The sequence below is a fragment of the Arachis hypogaea genome, chromosome 10, assembly GCF_003086295.3.
Source record: "Arachis hypogaea cultivar Tifrunner chromosome 10, arahy.Tifrunner.gnm2.J5K5, whole genome shotgun sequence".
Lineage (NCBI taxonomy): Eukaryota > Viridiplantae > Streptophyta > Magnoliopsida > Fabales > Fabaceae > Arachis > Arachis hypogaea.
The window spans coordinates 50198966-50210697 of NC_092045.1; the positions used below are offsets into that span (position 1 = coordinate 50198966).

The 11732-nt window shown below is 39.2% G+C and overlaps 1 non-coding gene across 1 annotated transcript; it reads right to left on the bottom strand.

Moving 5' to 3' along the window:
• Positions 1 to 5811: 5811 nt before the first annotated feature.
• Positions 5812 to 5915, bottom strand: LOC112719448 (small nucleolar RNA R71). Its single transcript, XR_003161750.1, has one exon. It is a non-coding gene; the product is annotated as a small nucleolar RNA R71 (small nucleolar RNA).
• Positions 5916 to 11732: the final 5817 nt, after the last annotated feature.

Here is an 11732-nt window from a genome sequence, read left to right on the forward strand (position 1 = left end):
AGTTTTGAGTCGAATCCTCAACTCATTATCATGGTGCAGCAAAGTTGCCAGTATTCTAGACTTCCACAGGAAGAACCTACAGAGTTTCTGGCGCAATTTTTACAAATTGCTGACACAATACATGATAAGGAAGTAGATCAGGATGTCTACAGCTTGTTACTGTTTCCATTTGCTGTAAAAGACCAAGTTAAGAGGTGGTTAAATAACCAACCTAAGGATAGCATAAAGACATGGAAACAGCTGTCAGAAAAATTCCTGAATCACTATTTTCCTCCAAAACGGATGACACAGCTAAGGCTGAGCATCCAAGGCTTCAAACAAGGAGATAATGAATCCCTTTATGATGCTTGGGAGAGATACAGAGAGATGCTAAGAAAATGCCCTTCTGAAATGTTTTCAAAGTGGGTGCAGTTAGACATCTTTTATTATGGGCTTACAGAGAAAGCTCAAATTTCTCTAGACCACTCATCTGGTGGATCAATACACATGAGAAAGACAATAGAAGAAACTCAAGAGCTTATTGATACAGTTGCCAGAAATTAGCATCTGTACCTAAGCAGTGAACCTTCCATCAACAAAGAGGCTAAAATAATAACCGCTGAACTCAGTCCTACAGAACAAGTTACTGAATTCAATCAGCAACTGGATTTTCTAACAAAAAAGCTAGCCGAATTCAAGGAGATACTACAAGAAACAAGAATGGCTAATATGAATATGGAAATATAGTTGAAGTAAACAGAACAGTAGTTATCAAAACAAATAACAGAAAAGTACCAAGCAGGTCATTTGAGAAGTGGAAAAACATTAAATACCTCACTTCAAGGCAGCAGAAAGCCAAGAAATGAACAGACTGATACCCAAAATCCCTCTGAGGACAGTCAGAGCCCAGAGAGGAATAATTCTGGCGCTCAAATGCCAGAAAATTGGTGGGAAGCTGGCATTAAACGTCCAACCCATGCTCAGTCCTGGCATTCAACGCCAGAAACAAGCAAGGAATTGGCGTTGAACGCCTAAAGAAAGCACAGTTCTGGCGTTTAGACGCCAGAAACAGGTAAGGAGTTGGCGTCTAACGCCACTCCAGCTTCTACCCCTGGCATTCAAATGCCAGTGGGAGATCAGACATATACAAGTGCTAATAGCAACCCCTCTAAAAAGGCTTCTCAACCCACATCTGTAGGCAATAAACCTATAGCAACTAAGGTTGATGAATACAAAGCCAAAATGCCTTATCCTTAGAAACTCCGCGAAGCGAAACAGGATAAGCAATTTGCCCCTTTGCAGACTATCTCAGGACTCTTAAAATAAAGATTCTATTTGCAGAGGCACTTGAGCAAATACCTTCTTATGCTAAGTTCAAGAAAGAAATCTTAAGTCATAAGAAGGATTAGAGGGAAACTGAAAAAGTTTACCTCACTGAAGAATGCAGTGTAGTCATTCTGAAAAGCTTACCTGAGAAGCTTAAGGATCCCGGAAGCTTTATGATACCATGCACACTAGAGGGTACTTGTACCAAGCAAGCTCTATGTGATCTTGGGGCAAGTATCAACCTAATACCTACATCTACTATCAAAAAGCTTGGTGTGGCTGAAGAAGTCAAACCAACCCGAATATGTCTTCAACTTACTGATGGCTCCATTAAATACCCATCAAGCGTGATTGAAGACATGATTGTCAAGGTTGGGCCATTTGCCTTTCCCACTGACTTTGTGGTGCTGGAAATAGAGGAGCACAAGAGTGCAACTCTCATTCTAGGAAGACCTTTCCTAGCAACTGGACGAACCCTCATTGACGTCCAAAAAGGGGAAGTAACCCTGAGAGTCAATGAGGACGAGTTTAAGTTGAATATTGTCAAAGCCATGCAACTTCCAGACACCCAAAATGACTACATGAGCATTGATATTATTGACTCTCTGGTAAAAGAGGTTGATGAGCGGATAATTTATACGCTTTTTGGCATTGTTTTTATATAGTTTTTAGTAAGTTTAAGCTACTTTTAGGGATGTTTTCACTAGTTTTGATGTTAAATTCACATTTCTGGACTTTACTATGAGTTTGTGTGTTTTTCTGTGATTTCAGGTAAATTCTGACTGAAATTGAGGGATTTGAGCAAAACTCTGAAGAAGGCTAACAAAAGGACTGCTGATGCTGTTGGATTCTGACCTCCCTGCACTCGAAATGGATTTTCTGGAGCTACAGAACTCCAATTGGCGCGCTCTCAACGGCGTTGGAAAGTAGACATCCAGAGCTTTCCAGCAATATATAATAGTCCATACTTTATTCGAAGAATGACGACGTAACTTGGCGTTGAACGCCAAGTACACGCTGCTGTCTGGAGTAAAACGCCAGAAAAACGTCATGATCCAGAGTTGAACGCCCAAAACACGTCATAACCTGAAGTTTGACGCCAAGATATGCCTTAGCACGTGAATTCATCAAGCTCAGCCCAAGCACACACCAAGTGGGCCCCGGAAGTGGATTTATGCATCAATTACTTACTCATGTAAACCCTAGTAGCTAGTCTAGTATATATAGGACATTTATCTATTGTATTAGACATCTTTGATCTCAATTTTGTTTTATTCTTCATCTTAGGGGATCATTGATCACGTTAGAGAGGGCTGGCCATTCGGCCATGCCTGAACTCTTTGCTTATGTATTTTCAACGGTGGAGTTTCTGCACACCATAGATTAAGGGTGTGGAGCTCTGCTGTACCTCAAGTATTAATGAAATTCTATCTTCTTTTATTCAATTCTCTCTTATTCTTATTCCAAGATATTCATTCGTACCCAAGAACATGATGAATGTGATGAGTCAGATTACCCTCATTATCATTCTCACTTATGAATGCGCGTGATTGACAACCATGTCCGTTCTACATGCAACAGAGCTTGAATGCGTATCTCTTAGATTCCCCAACAGAATCTTCGTGGTATAAGTTAGATAGTTGGCGGCATTCATCTGGATCCGGAAAGTCCAACCTTGTCTGTGGTGTTCCGAGTAGGATCCTGGGAGTCCGGAAAGTCCAACCTTGTCTGTGGTGTTCCGAGTAGGATTCCGATCATGAATGACCGTGACGTGCTTCAAACTTTAACCTGCTGGGCGTTGGTGACAGACGCAAAAGAGGGATTCTATTCCAGTAGGAGCGGGAACCAACCGGTGATTAGCCGTACTGTGACAGAGTGCGTTAGCATAGTTTTCACTGCGAGGATGGGATGTAGCTATCAGCCATGGGTGATGCCTCCAGACTGGTTAGCTGTGCGAGTGACAGCCGCACAGGTTATTTCCCCGTGAGGAATGAAAGTAGCCACAGTTGATGGTGAACCCCTATACAAAGCTTGCCATGGAAAGGAGTAAGAAAGATTGAGTAGAAGGAGTAGGAGAGCAGGCATCCTTGAGCCATGCAGCAGCTGTATATACTTAAAAGATACCTCTACTAATGAATCTGCATAAGTATTTCTATCCCTTTTATTATTTATTTCTTTTTATTATTCCTATCCTCAAACCCATAAATAATGTTTAATTTGCCTGACTGAGATTTACAAGGTGACCATAGCTTGCTTCATACCAACAATCTCTGTGGATTCGACCCTTACTCACGTAAGGTTATTACTTGGACGACCCAGTACACTTGCTGGTTAGTTGAACGAGATTGTGAAGAAAATAAACAATGCCTTCAGAGTATACATCCTTTATAAATACATAACAAGTGATCACAATTTCGTCCACCAAGTTTTTGGCGCCGTTGCCGGGGATTGTTCGAGTATGGACAACTGACGGTTCATCTTGTTGCTCAGATTAGGTAATTTTCTTTTCAAAAATCTTTTTCAAAATTTTTCTTTTTATTCTTCGTTTTTCCAAACTATATTTTCGAAAAAAAAAATTAATAAAAATACAAAAAAATTAGAAAATCATAAAAATCAAAAATATTTTGTGTTCTTGTTTGAATCTTGTGTTAATTTTTAAGTTTGGTGTCAATTGCATGCTTTCAAAATTTTTCTTGCATTTTTCGAAAATCTTATGCATTCATAGTGTTCTTCATGATCTTCAAGTTGTTCTTGACAAGACTTCTTGTTTGATCTTGATGATTTCTTGTTTTGTGTCTTTTCTTGTTTCTCATGTGCATTTTTGCATTCATATTTTTCATGCATTAAAAATTTCTAAGTTTGGTGTCTTGCATGTTTTCTTTGCATTAAAAATTTTTCAAAAATTATGTTCTTGATGTTCATCATGATCTTCAAAGTGTTCTTGGTGTTCATCTTGACATTCATAGCATTCTTGCATGCATCTTGTGTCTTGATCCAAAATTTTCATGTTTTGGGTCATTTTTGTGTTTTTCATTCAAAAATTGATTTCAAAAATATCTTTTCCTTATTTTCCTCCAAAATTTCGAAATTTTGGGTTGACTTGGTCAAAAATTTTTCAAAATTAGTGTTTCTTACAAGTCAAGTCAAAATTTCAAATTTTTAAAAAAAAAAAATCTTATCTTTTCAAAATCTTTTTCAAAAATCATATCTTTTTCATTTTTTTTAGCATTTTCGAAAATTTCAAAAATATTTTTCAAAATATTTTCAAAATCTTTTTCTTATCTTTTTATCAAATTTTCGAAAATTAGCTAACAATTAATGTGATTGGTTCAAAAAATTTGAAGTTTGTTACTTTCTTGTTAAGAAAGATTCAATCTTCAAGTTCTAGAATCTTATCTTGTAGTTTCTTGTTAGTTAAGTCAATTTTAAAATTAAATCTTTTTCAAAATATCTTTTTCAAATATATCTTTTTATCTTTTATCTTATCTTTTTCAAAAATTTTATCTTTTTCAAAATTTGATTTCAAAATATCTTATCTTTTTCTTATCTTCTTATCTTTTTCAAAATTTGATTTCAAATCTTTTTCAATCAACTAACTAACTTTTTGTTTGTTTCTTATCTTTTTCAAAACCACCTAACTACTTTTCCCTCTTCTATTTTCGAAAATACCTCATCCCTTTTTCAAAATTTCTTTTTAATTAATTAATTGTTTCAAATTTTAATCACATTTATCTCTAATTTTTGAAAATCACTAACCCCTTTTTAAAATTATTTTCGAATTCTTCTCTCTCTTCTCTTATCTTCTTCTATTTAATTGTTCAATTACTAACACTCCTCTTCACCTCTCTTCATCCAAAAATCCGAATCCTTTTCTTCTTTCTTCTACCCCTTTCTTCTTCTACTAACATAAGGGAATCTCTATACTGTGACATAGAGGATTCCTTTTTCCTTTCTTGTTTTCTTCTCTTTCTTATGAGCAGGAACAAGGATAAAGGCACTCTTGTTGAAGCTGATCCAGAACCTGAAAGGACTCTGAAGAGAAAATTAAGAGAAGCTAAATTACAACAATCCAGAGGCAACCTTTTAGAAAATTTCGAACAAGAGGAAGAGATGGCCGAAAATAATAATAATAATGCAAGGAGAATACTTGGTGACTTCACAAAGCCAACATCCAAGTTTGATGGAAGAAGCATCTCCATTCCTGCCATTGGAGCCAATAACTTTGAGCTTAAGCCTCAACTAGTTGCATTAATGCAACAAAACTGCAAGTTTTATGGACTTCCATCTGAAGATCCTTATCAGTTCTTAACTGAGTTCTTGCAGGTCTGTGATACTGTAAAGACGAATGGAGTTAATCCTGAAGTCTACAGACCCATGCTTTTCCCTTTTGCTGTAAGAGACAGAGCTAGAATATGGTTGGATTCACAACCTAAGGATAGCCTGGACTCCTGGGATAAGCTGGTCACTGCCTTCTTAGATAAATTCTTTCCTCCTCAAAAGCTGAGCAAGCTGAGAGTGGATGTTCAAACTTTCAAACAAAAAGATGGTGAATCCCTCTATGAAGCTTGGGAGAGATACAAGCAGCTGACCAAGAGATGTCCATCTGACATGTTTTCAGAATGGACCCTATTAGATATATTCTATTATGGTCTCTCTGAATTTTCGAAAATGTCACTGGACCATTCTGCAGGTGGATCTATTCACCTGAAGAAAACGCCTGAAGAGGCTCAAGAACTCATTGACATGGTTGCTAACAACCAGTTCATGTATACCTCTGAGAGGAATTCCGTGAATAATGGGATACCTCAGAAGAAAGGAGTTCTTGAAATTGATGCTCTGAATGCCATATTGGCTCAGAACAAAGTGTTGACTCAACAGGTCAACATGATCTCTCAAAATCTGAATGGATTGCAACATGCATCCAACAGTACTAGAGAGGCAGCTTCTGAAGAAGCTTATGATCCTGAGAACCCTGCCATGGCAGAGGTTAATTATCTGGGTGAACCATATGGAAATACCTATAACCCATCATGGAGAAATCATCCAAATTTCTCCTGGAAGGATCAACAAAAACCTCAACAAGGTTTTAACAATGGTGGACGCAATAGGCTGAATAATAGTAAGCCATATCCATCATCTTCTCAGCAACAGACAGAGAACTCTGAACAAAATAATTCTAATTTAGCCAATATAGTCTCTGATCTGTCAACAGCCACTTTCAGTTTCATGAATGAAACAAGATCCTCCATTAGAAATTTGGAGGCACAAGTAGGCCAGCTGAGTAAGAAAGTTATTGAAACTCCTCCCAGTATTCTCCCAAGTAATACAGAAGAGAATCCAAAAGGAGAGTGCAAAGCCATTGACTTAGTCAACATGGCCGAATGCATCAAGGAGGAGGAGGACGAAAATCCTAGTGAGAAAAACCTCCTGGGACGTTCCTCAAGCAAGAAGGAGTTTCCTATTAAGGATCCTGAGGAATCTGAGGCTCATACAGAGACCATAGAGATTCCACTAAATCTCCTTCTGCCATTCATGAGCTCTGACTATTATTCATCCTCTGAAGAGGATGAAGATGTGACTAGTGAGCAAGTTGCTCAATATCTAGGAGCTATCATGAAACTGAATGCCAAGCTGTTTAGTAATGAGACTTGGGAAAGTGAATCTCCCTTGCTCATTCGTGATTTGGATACTTGGATTCAGGAAACTCTACCTCAAAAGAGACAAGATCCTGGCAAGTTCTTGATACCTTGCACCATTGGCACCATGAGCTTTGAAAAAGCTCTGTGTGATCTTGGGTCAGGGATAAACCTTATGCCACTCTCTGTAAATGGAGAAGCTAGGGATCATTGAGGTGCAACCTGCTTTGTTCTCACTGCAATTGGCAGACAAGTCAGTGAGACAAGCTCATGGGATAGTAGAGGACGTGCTTATAAAAGTTGAAGACTTTTACATCCCTGCTGATTTCCTAATCCTAGATACTAGGAAGGAAGATGATGAATGCATCATCCTAGGAAGACCTTTCCTAGCCACAGCAGAAGCTGTGATAGATGTCAACAGAGGAGAGTTAGTCCTTCAATTGAATGGAGAATACCTTGTGTTTCAAGCACATGGCAATCCCTCTGTGACAAAAGAGAGTAAGCATGAAGAGCTTCTCTCAGTTCAAGGTCAAGAAGAGCCCACACAGTCAAACTCTAAGTTTGGTGTTGTGAAGCCACAACCAAACTCTAAGTTTGGTGTTCAAGCCCCATCTCCAAACTCTAAGTTTGGTGTTGGGACTAGACAACATTGACTTGATTGCTCCGTGGCTCCATGAGAGCCACTGTCAAGCTATTGACATTAAAGAAGCGCTTGTTGGGAGGCAACCCAATTTTATTTATCTAATTTTATTTTATTTTGTTTCTTTGTTATTTTTATGTTTAATTAGGTACATGATCATGAGGAGTCACGAAAAAATCAAAAAAAATTAAAAAACAGAGTCAAAAACAGAAGAAAAAAATTTTCACCCTGGAGGACGCACGGGCCGGCGTTCAGCGCCCAGAAGATGCATCTGGCGGGCGTTCAACGCCAGAACAGAGCATCTTCCTGGCGCTGAACGCCCAAAACAAGCAACATCCTGGCGTTTAACGCCAGGATGCGCACGCAGAGGACAATCTGGCGCTGAACGCCAGAAACAAGCTTGAAACTGGCGTTCAACGCCAGAATCAAGCATCACATGGGCGTTTAACGCCCAGAACATGCACCAATGGGCGTTTGAACGCCAGAATGGTGCATGAAGGCAATTTACACGCCTATAGGGTGAAGGAATGGTATTTCTTTTCACCTCAGGACCTGTGGACCCCACAGGATCCCCACCTACCTTTTCTTTTAATCCTATTCACACTCTCCTAATCCAAATCTCATTTTCTTCCCAAAAACCTTCACCAATCACATCAATTTCTCTTCCCAATTACCCCATGCACCATTCACATCAACCTCCTCTTCCCCACAAACCCCACCTACCTCCATTACATTCAAATTCAATTTCCCACCCATTCCCACCCAAAATGGCCGAAACCTAACCCTCCCCCCTCCCTATAAATACCTCCCTTTTCTTCTTCATTTTCACACAACATAACCCCTTCTTCTCTACATAGCCGAACCCCCCTTCTCCCTCTCTACTCAAATTTTCTTCTTCTTCTTCTTCTACTCTTCTTTTCTTTTTGCTCGAGGACGAGCAAATTTTAAGTTTGGTGTGGTAAAAAGCCTAGCTTTTTATTTTTTTTCACCATCAATGGCACCCAAGACCGGAGTTTCCTCAAGAAAAGGAAAAGGGAAGGTAAAAGCTTCCACTTCCGAATCATGGGAAAAGGAGAGATTCATCTCCAAGAGCCACCAAGACCACTTCTATGATGTTGTGGCAAAGAAGAGGGTGATCCCTGAGGTCCCCTTCAAGCTAAAAAAGAATGAGTATCCGGAAATCCGACATGAGATCCAAAGAAGAGGGTGGGAAGTCATAACCAACCCCATGCAACAAGTCGGATTACTGATGGTTCAAGAGTTCTATGCTAATGCATGGATCACAAGGAACCATGATCAAAGTATGAACCCGAATCCAAGGAACTATCACACAATGGTTCGGGGGAAATACTTAGATTTCAGTCCGGAAAATGTGAGGTTGGCGTTTCATCTACCCATGATGCAAGGTGATGAACGCCCCTACACAAGGAGGGTCAACTTCAATCAAAGGTTGGACCAAGTCCTAATGGACATTTGTGTGGAAGGCGCCCAATGGAGAGTAGACTCCAAAGGCAAACCAGTCCAACTAAGAAGACTGGACCTCAAGCCTGTAGCTAGAGGATGGCTGGAGTTCATCCAAAGATCCATCATCCCTACAAGCAACCGATCTGAAGTTACTGTGGATCGGGCAATCATGATTCATAGCATCATGATTGGAGAGGAAGTAGAGGTTCATGAAGTCATAGCCAATGAACTCTACAAAATAGCTGACAAGCCTTCATACATGGCACGGCTAGCCTTCCCCCACCTTATATGCCATTTATGCTACTCAGCTGGAGTTATCATAGATGGAGATGTCTCCATTGAAGAAGACAAGCCCATCACCAAGAAAAGGATGGAGCAAACAAGGGAAGTCCCTCACGGCCCCCAAGGAGAACATGAGGAAGTTCATCAACAAATGCCTCATGGAATGCACTTTCCTCCCAACAATTATTGGGAGCAACTCAGTACCTCCTTAGAAGACTTGAGCCATAATGTGGAACAACTAAGGGTGGAACACCATGAACACGCCCTCACTCTTCAAGAAATAAGAGAAGATCAAAGAGCTATGAGGGAGGAGCAACAAAGGCAAGGAAGGGACATAGAAGAGTTAAAGAACATCATTGGTCCTTCAAGAAGAAGACGCCACTAAGAGGTGGATTCATTCCTTGTTCTTTATTTTCTTTCTGTTTTTGGTTTTTAAGTGTTATGTTTATCTATGTTTTTGGTGTTTCTACTTCATGATCATTAGTGTGTAAACCATGCCTTAAAGCTATGAATAAAATCCATTAGTCTTTCACCTCTCTTAAAAGAAAAATGTTTTAATTCAAAAGAACAAGAAGTACATAATTTTCGAAATTATTAGTGAATTTAATTTAATTATATTGATGTGGTGGCAATAATTTTTGTTTTCTGAATGAATGCTTGAACAGTGCATATTTTTGATCTTGTTGTTTATGAGTGTTAAAATTGTTGGCTCTTGAAAGAATGATGAACAAAGAGAAATGTTATTGTTGAACTGAAAAATTCATGAATTGATTCTTGAAGCAAGAAAAAGCAGTGGAAAAAAAAAGTGGCGAAAAAAAAAAATAGAAAGAAAAAGCAAGCAGAAAAAGCCAATAGCCCTTAAAACCAAAAGGCAAGGGTAGCAAGGATCCAAGGCTTTGAGCATCAATGGATAGGAGGGCCCAAGGAAGTTAAATCCAGGCCTAAGCGGCTAAATCAAGCTGTCCCTAACCATGTGCTTGTGTCATGAAGGTCCAAGTGAAAAGCTTGAGACTGAGTGGTTAAAGTCGTGGTCCAAAAGAGTGTGCTTAAGAGCTCTGGACACCACTAACTGGGGACTCTAGCAAAGCTGAGTCACAATCTGAAAAGGTTCACCCAGTTATGTGTCTGTGGCATTTGTGTATCCGGTGGTAATACTGGAAGACAAAGTGCTTAGGGCCACAGCCAAGACTCATAAGTAGCTGTGTTCAAGAATCAACATGCTTAACTAAGAAAGTCAATAACACTATCTGAAATTCTAAGTTCCTAGAGAAGCCAATCACTCTAAACTTCAAAGGAAAAAGTGAGATGCCAAAACTGTTCAGAAGCAAAAAGCTACAAGTCCCGCTCATCTAATTAAATTAATATTCATTGATATTTTGGACTTTATAGTATATTCTCTTCTTTTTATCCTATTTGATTTTCAGTTGCTTGGGGACAAGCAACAATTTAAGTTTGGTGTTGTGATGAGCGGATAATTTATACGCCTTTTGGCATTGTTTTTATATAGTTTTTAGTAAGTTTAAGCTACTTTTAGGGATGTTTTCACTAGTTTTGATGTTAAATTCACATTTCTGGACTTTACTATGAGTTTGTGTGTTTTTCTGTGATTTCAGGTAAATTCTGACTGAAATTGAGGGATTTGAGCAAAACTCTGAAGAAGGCTAACAAAAGGACTGCTGATGCTGTTGGATTCTGACCTCCCTCCACTCGAAATGAATTTTCTGGAGCTACAAAACTCCGATTGGCGCGCTCTCAACGGCGTTGGAAAGTATACATCCAGAGCTTTCCAGCAATATATAATAGTCCATACTTTATTTGAAGAATGACGACGTAACTTGGCGTTGAACGCCAAGTACACGCTGCTGTCTGGAGTAAAACGCCAGAAAAACGTCATGATCCAGAGTTGAACGCCCAAAACACGTCATAACCTAAAGTTTGACGCCAAGATATGCCTTAGCACGTGAATTCATCAAGCTCAGCCCAAGCACACACCAAGTGGGCCCCGGAAGTGGATTTATGCATCAATCACTTACTCATGTAAACCCTAGTAGCTAGTCTAGTATATATAGGACATTTATCTATTGTATTAGACATCTTTGATCTCAGTTTTGTTTTATTCTTCATCTTAGGGGATCATTGATCACGTTAGAGAGGGCTGGCCATTCGGCCATGCCTGAACTCTTTGCTTATGTATTTTCAACGGTGGAGTTTCTGCACACCATAGATTAAGGGTGTGGAGCTCTGCTGTACCTCAAGTATTAATGAAATTCTATCTTCTTTTATTCAATTCTCTCTTATTCTTATTCCAAGATATTCATTCGTACCCAAGAACATGATGAATGTGATGAGTCAGATTACCCTCATTATCATTCTCACTTATGAATGCGCGTGATTGACAACCATGT